This window comes from Herpailurus yagouaroundi, unplaced genomic scaffold (genome assembly GCF_014898765.1).
Source record: "Herpailurus yagouaroundi ecotype Mexico unplaced genomic scaffold, PumYag 191, whole genome shotgun sequence".
Lineage (NCBI taxonomy): Eukaryota > Metazoa > Chordata > Mammalia > Carnivora > Felidae > Herpailurus > Herpailurus yagouaroundi.
In genome coordinates, this window is record NW_024412422.1 from 4092453 (window position 1) to 4099823 (window position 7371).

General features: G+C 45.3%; 1 long non-coding RNA gene across 1 annotated transcript; it reads right to left on the reverse strand.

The window, feature by feature from the left end:
* Positions 1-4936: 4936 nt before the first annotated feature.
* LOC121010234 (uncharacterized) lies at positions 4937-7326 on the reverse strand. The gene is made up of 2 exons (XR_005781053.1): positions 7147-7326; positions 4937-6458 (listed from the first exon to the last, which is right to left on the reverse strand). It is a non-coding gene; the product is annotated as an uncharacterized LOC121010234 (long non-coding RNA).
* Positions 7327-7371: the final 45 nt, after the last annotated feature.

A 7371-nucleotide genomic window follows, 5' to 3' on the forward strand; every position in this document is an offset into this window, starting at 1 on the left:
ACTGACCAGACTAAATCAAATAGTTAATTACAGCAGAGAGGCGACTTCAGATGCTGAAACCATAAAACTCCAAAAGCATCCCTCTTTCACCAACACATCAAACCGACTCTGGCTGTCATTGGAAGCGACAGTGAGAAAGTGGGAGAGTCAGCAGGTCTGGACAGACTGTGGGTGTTCTCAGCTGGGCGAGCAGAATAGTTTATTTAATTCTCTCCCTGCCTGGGCAAGGGGGGAAAAGTCAGAGGGAAAAATGAGACAGAATGTAACATAATGTTCGAGTTAGGTAGAGCTGAGTTCTTAAGACTGGCCCCTCACACTTGCTAGCTGCATGACCTTGGGCATGTCACTTCATGACTCTGAGTCTCAATTTTTTCACCTATAAAACAAGCATATTAATAGAACTTACTATATTGGATTACGGCACTGATTAAAATGACATGGTTAAGGGGCGCCTGAGTGGCTTAGTGGGTTAGGTGTCTGACTTCCGCTCAGGTCATGATCTCACAGTTTGTGGGTTCGAGCCCGTGTCAGGCTCTGAAGCCTGCTTCAGATTCTGTGTCTCCCTCTTTCTCTGCACTTTCTCTGCACTCCCTCTCCTGCTTGCACTCTGTCTCTCAAAAATGAATAAACATTAAAAAAACTTTTTTTAATGACGTGGTTAAAAAGATGTATGTAAAATCCTTGTGACTGTATGTCTCTAGATTGTAAGCTCTGTGAGAGTGGGGGTAGCTGTCTGTCTCCTTCACCATCTCACCCTCCATCCCTAGCACAGCGACTAGTTCTAGGCAAGCACTTAATAAGCAACTATTAAGCCCTGGTTGTAAGGTGTGGTCTTGAGAAGGGATGGTGGTAGAAGAGATTGCAAAAAGGCATAGTACAGAGGCCCTGCCCCCAAGTAGCTTCCATTCCAGCATAACAGACTGTCCAGAAGCATTTATAATAGTAAGTGGATTGTTATGCACTGAATAGGTAGATAATACAATGTGATGGTGCATCGTGGAGGTTGTGACATCAGACTTGAGTTCAAGTCTTAGCTCTCCCGCTTGCCACCATTCTGATCCTTATTGGCATGTTTACCTCTCAATGCTTCTGTTTCTGGATTTGTAAAATAAGGGCCCACTTTATAGGGTTGTTGTAAAGATGAAGGAGTTTCCTGAAGTGCTCAGTACAATGCCCAGAACACAATAACTGCTCAACAAATCTTAACTATTACTTTTCCCATTTACTATGTGACTTTGGAAAAATCACTTAACTTCTTTAAGACTTGTTTTCCTGGTCAGTAAAATAAAAATATAGTAGTTCTTACCTTGAAGAACTGATGGGAATATGAAATGGGAAAATCCCTGAAATGTGCTTAGCATGGTGTCTGGTATATAGAAAGTACTTAAGGATTTCTAGACGATGATGATGAAGAGGATGATGATGATGATGATGATAAAAACAAGGTGCTAGGGGAGAAAAGAGTAAGTTCATTTTTTTTTTTTAATTTTTGAGAGAGAGAGAGAGAGAGCACGAGTGGGGGAGGGCAGAAAGAGAGGGAGACACAGAATCCAAAACAGGCTCCAGGCTCTGACCTGTCAGCACAGAGCCCAACATGGGGCTCGAACTCACGAACTGTGAGATCATGACCTGAGCCGTAGTCGGACGCTTAACCGACTGAGCCACCCAGGTGCCCCAAGAGTAAATTCATTTTGATGGATAGGCACTGGGATAAGAGAAAGGTTTATAATAAATGACTTTGGAGGTAACAATTTTATTGAGATATAATTAATTAAAATACAACTTACCTATTTAAAGAATACATTTCTTTATTTTTTTTATTTTATTATTTTTTTTATTAAGAATACATTTCTTTAAAAAAAGTTTTTAACACTTATTTATTTTTGAGAGGCAGAGAGAGACAGAGCCCGATGCGGGTCTCGAACCCATGAACTGTAAGATCATGACCTGAGCCGAAGTCGGATGCTTAACCGACTGAGCCACCCAGGCATCCTAAAGTATATATTTCAACGTTTTTGGCATATTCACAGAATTGTATATTCATAATTCACAGAATTATAGTGGCAACTACCACCATAATCAATTTTAGAATATTTTCATCACTTCAAATAGGAAACTATATCCATTAATAGTAACTCACTATTTTTCCCTACATCTCCCCAGAGCCCCCACCCCAAGCTCTGGGCAATCACCAGTTTACTTCCCATTTCTGTGGATTTGCCTATTGTAGACATCTCATGTAAAAGGAACCACACAATTTGTGAACTTTTGTTTCTGGCTTCCTTCACTTGGCATAATGTGTTCAAGTTTCCTCTATGTTGTAGCATGGATCAGTACCACATTCTTTCCCATGGCTGAGTAATATTCCATTGTGTAGAGTTGATAGACATTTGGGTTGTTTCCACTTTTTTGCCTATTATAAATAACTCTGCTGTGAACTTTCATGTATAAGATATGCATGGATACTGTTTCCATTTCTTTGGGGGTACATACCTAGGAGTGGAATTGCTGGATTATAATGGCAAGTCTATGTTTAACTGTTTGAGGATCTTTTCCAGACTGTTTTCATAGTCCTGTACCATTTTACATTCCCACCAGCAATTTACAAAGGTTCCAATTTCTCCACATCCTTGCCAACACTTGTTATTATCTGTCATTTTGATTATAGCCATCCCAGTGGTTGTGTGGTGGTATCTCATCGTAGCTTTGATTTGCACTTCCTGATGGCTAATGACGTTGAGCATCTTTTCAAATGCTTATCAGCAATTCATATATCTTCTTTGGAGCTATGTCCTTTCAGATCCTTTGCCCATTTTTAATTTACTTATTTATTTATTTTTAATCATTTTTGGGTTGTATGGCTTCTTTGTATATTCTAGATAATAAGTCTTTATCGAATATCTGATTTACAAAATTTCTTTTATTCTGTGTAGTTTTTCCACTTTTTAAATTTATTTTTTAAGTGTGTTTGTTTGTTTGTTTGTTTGTTTATAGCACATGGAAGGGGCTGAGAAATCAGGAGAGAGAATCCCAAGCAGTCTCCCCACTGTCAGCATGGAGCTGGAGCCCGATGAGGGGCTGGAACTTATAAACCCGTGAGATCACGACCTGTGCCAAAACCAAGAGTCGGATGCTTTACTGACTGAGCCACCCAGGCACCCCTGTTTTTCCACTTTTTTGGTAATGTTCTTTGAAGCACAAAAGTTGTGTTTTTTTTTAAATGTTATTTATTTTTGAGAGAGAGAGAGCACAAGTGAGGGAGAGGCAGGGAGAGGGGGACAAAGGATCCGAAGTGGGCTCTTCACTGGCAACAGCCCCAATTTGGGGCTCAAACTCATAAACCCCAAGATCATGACCTGAGCTGAAGTCAAGTGCTCAACTGACTGAGCCACCCATGTGCCCTTGAAGCACAAATGTTTTTAAATTTAATGATGTCTGATTGATTTTTTAAATATAATTTCAGATCTTACATTGAGGTCTTTGGTTAACTTTGAGTTGATTCTTGTATACGGTGTGAGGTAGAGGTACAATTTAATTCTTTTGCATGTGGACATCAGGTTGTCCAGCATCATTTCTTAAAGTGGCTGTTTTTTTCCTATTGAATTATGTTGGTATCCTGATTTAAAAAAATCAGTTGATTGTAAATGTGAGGGTTTATTTCTGGACTCTCAATTCTATTCTATTCTATATGTGTATCATTATGCTAGTACCACACTATCTTGAAGGTAACTGAATTTGAGCTGGGCCAAATTAACTGGATCTGAAATGTACAGTCACAGAGCTTCCTTATCTTTTCCTAGTGCTATAGAATTTTTAAGGTGCTTTCATACACATGATCTCACCCAAATCTTGCAGCAACTCAGAGAGTGTGGAAGCTCAGAAGGCTGAGTGGCATATCACCACCAGAAACAGTGGCAGTTCCAGGACCAAGTGACCAAGTGTTCTCATTACCCTGCCCCATCACCTCCTGGGTAAGTCCAGAAATTTGGGAGATGGAAAAAAGCATAGAGAAAAATTAGAGCAAAAATGATAGGAAGGGTGCAAAACAAACTGATTATAAATCTTGGGCTCATGATCAGCTTATGATAAAATTTCTCTTCTCCTGTATGGACAAGAAATGGAATGTTCTGGGTAACCCAGGGTTTTGCTTTGGTCTTTGCTTTTTCAAAGAATGAAAACACAGTGAAATACTCTCAACATTAAAACCTCATGCACTGTAATTTGATCTTTAACTTTGTTGTTGTTGTCAAGTTAAAAGACTCTTCAATCTGTTTTAGAGCAATGTTTCTTCAAGAGCGGTCTGAAGAAAAACCTCAGCTATCGGCATCATCTGATCTCTACCAGATGCATTTAAAAAATGCATTTTTCAGAACTCCTATCCACCCTGTGTCTACTGAAAATCACTGGGTGATCTTTTACGCACATTAGGGTTTGGGACCTGCTGTTTTAAAGCAATGAAAGTCAAATTGTGAATATCAATTACTGTCGCACTCAAGAGATGCAGACATTTTGCTTAAATGAGAGTTCTGGATCATACAGGAGATTAATGTACCTTATATCTTTCAAGTCTTTGCTAAAACATCACCCCTCCCTATTTACTGATTTAAAATTGTTTATCACCCTCTTCTTCACACCTCCGGCTCTTCTTATCCCCTTTCCTTCTCCACAGCACTTACCAACATCTGACATATTATCTATATCTATCATCTATCATCTATCTATTATCTGACTCTTGTCTCTAGAAAGAACGTTTCACAAAGGTAGTGGTAGGAATATAGCACTCAAGACAATGTCAGGCAGGTAGCAGGTGTTCAATAAATATTTGTAAAATAAGTGAATGTGCCAAGTTGCATCTTAATGCTTGGGCATAATGTCATGTGTCCCTTGGCTTTCTGGAAAGGTTTTTGTTTGTTTGTTTGTTTGTTTGTTTGTTTTAAACTAGAAAGCAAATTATTCTTTCATTCTTTGAGTGATGCGTAGTAGTGGAGAGAAAAAGCTGGAACAGCACCCTCTAATCTCCTAATTCTGGAGTCTGGGCCAGTTGCTCTAAAGATCATTTTTCCTTAATACCACTGAGATCCTCAATTTACTACAAGGATCATGCATTTACAGCTGCATTGTCCTGTGAGGGCTACCCCTACTGTGAACAAAGTGGATGGAAGCAGCGAGGCTGAGATGAACCTACGGTAGGAGGTGACTTCTATAAGTCCACCCCACACGTTCCAGTGCCTCAAACCAGGTAGTGACAAGTACATACTGCCTCCTTTGAGGACCTGAAGGAGGGTACTAATAAGTGGATCCTATCTCAATGTACTACTTACGGAGGCTTGGCTGGCTCTAAATAAATGACCCTTACCTATTTCCTACCCCGCTCCCCAAGCCACCTGTCCAACAGCATCAGCACACAAATCAATTCTCACTTGGGCTCCTTCCCTCGCCCTGCACCTCCCCATTGGCCCCATTTTACACACAAGGAACCGAAGTTTAGACTAGGAATAGCCAGTTCCCTGACACCGGATTTTCCACCTGCTGACCTTCATCTGTGTCACTCTCAGAACACACCAGATAGTCCAATTTGGATTGAGATGGTGAGAAAAACCTGTGTGAGCTGCTCCCTACCCCCCCAGTCCAGGGGATGCTGAGAAACTGTGGGGTGAGTAGGACAATAAAAACAGGAAAAAGCAAGTTTGTTTCTAGTGTTATGCGCCCGGGGTGGCAGGATATACCTGCTGAGTGTTCCCAGAAGGTCCCCAAGGAAACCATTAACTTGAGTCTCTCACGTTCTTGTACGCGCGGTGGTTGGGGTGGGCGGGAGGGAAGGTGTACTGAGAGGAGGGGGATGGGCACCTTTTCAGAGGTCAAGGTTATGCCGCCCAGAACTGCTGCACACATTAATAAAATGTGGCGGACTGAAGGATGGATGTCAAGGTGAGCAGCACGGGGCTTGCCATCGAGTGTTGTCACTGGGTTATACGGGGTGGATTTAAGGTGGGGAAGGGGGCAGGACTGGGAGGTGAGTTGGGAGGGAGGGGCTAGTGTGGCACTGAGATCCCCAGCAGGGATGGGGATGTGGGGGGAGTGGCTGTCTTAGCCTCCAGCTTTGACCCTTTCTTGGCTGGTCTCAGCCAGGGAATTGAGAGGAGACGGATGTGGTGAGGTGGGGTTAGGGAGGGTGGCCCCTGGCTCCGCGGGTGATCTGGAATGGATGTTAGAGTTCCCTGGCTGGAGGGAGGTAGTTTTCGGGGAGGGTGAGGTGGCTCCCAGGAGCGTTAGGCGAAAGTGCGGGAGGGGATCTCAGAGACCCGGAGATGGAGGCGTAGGGAGGAGAAAGGAGAAGTGAAGGCGGTTGCCTGCATGGGGAGTAAATCTCAAACTGAGGCGGACTGAGAGAAGTAACTCCAAACGCAGTGGGTAGGCGGCTTAGGTTCTTCCAATCCGATGGGGTTGGGCTTAGAACTCTGCAAAAGAAGGGGGTCATTGGGAGGGGACGGTGCACAGCTGCGCCGGCGGCCTCCTAAACTGGAAACGGGAGGTTCTAGGCGGCACTGACCCTCTCCCCCAGCCTCGGTGGGGAGGGCCGGTGAGTGTCCGGACCCGGCTTTCCCGAATCCAGACGGAAGTCTGAGTAGGGCTGACAAGTGAGCCAGGAGTGAGAGAAACAGTGAAGACTCCTCACACTGGGGGTGCGGGTGGCAGGAAACAGAGAACCCGGGCTTGGGTCAGGGGGGTTCCTCAATAGACCACACAGAAAGGATGTGGGGGAGTCGAAGGGGACAGCAAGGGCTGAGAAGGGATTCGGGGAACTGATACGGTTGCCACTGGGGTGCTGATGGAGGATCCCCACGCAGGACGCGAGGCATTGAAAGGGGTCCCCAATTTGGATATAGAGGGTATGGGACACTGAGGGTGGACTGAGGGCCGCTGAGGGGGAGCCCTGAATCAGCCTCGGAGGAAACTGGGGGCCTTGGGGGCAGCTTCTCGTTCCCACTGGGGGGATGGAGGGCTTCTCCCTAGCTGGAACACGAGGGGTGGGGGGCACTGGGGCGATCTCCCTCCCAACCCAGGGATATTGGGGAGCTCTTAAATTCTGGATAGCGGGGACCTGAGAGGGAGGACTAGAGGGTCCCCGATCCGGAACCGAGCTACCTTGAAGGCACCGGGAAGCGCTTCATTCCGGGAGGGCGTTCCCACGGCCCGGCCCCGCGCTGGGCTGGGTGGGGGGTGCGGCCGCGCCCTGGTCCCGGCCCGCCTCGGGATTCGGGGTCTCTCGCGCCCTCAGGGACCCGGGAGCCCGGCGGGAGCGGGGTCCGGACGCCGCCGCCTCCGCGGGCGCGCGGGCGAGCGCGGGGCTTTATGCGCGCAGGGCGGCGG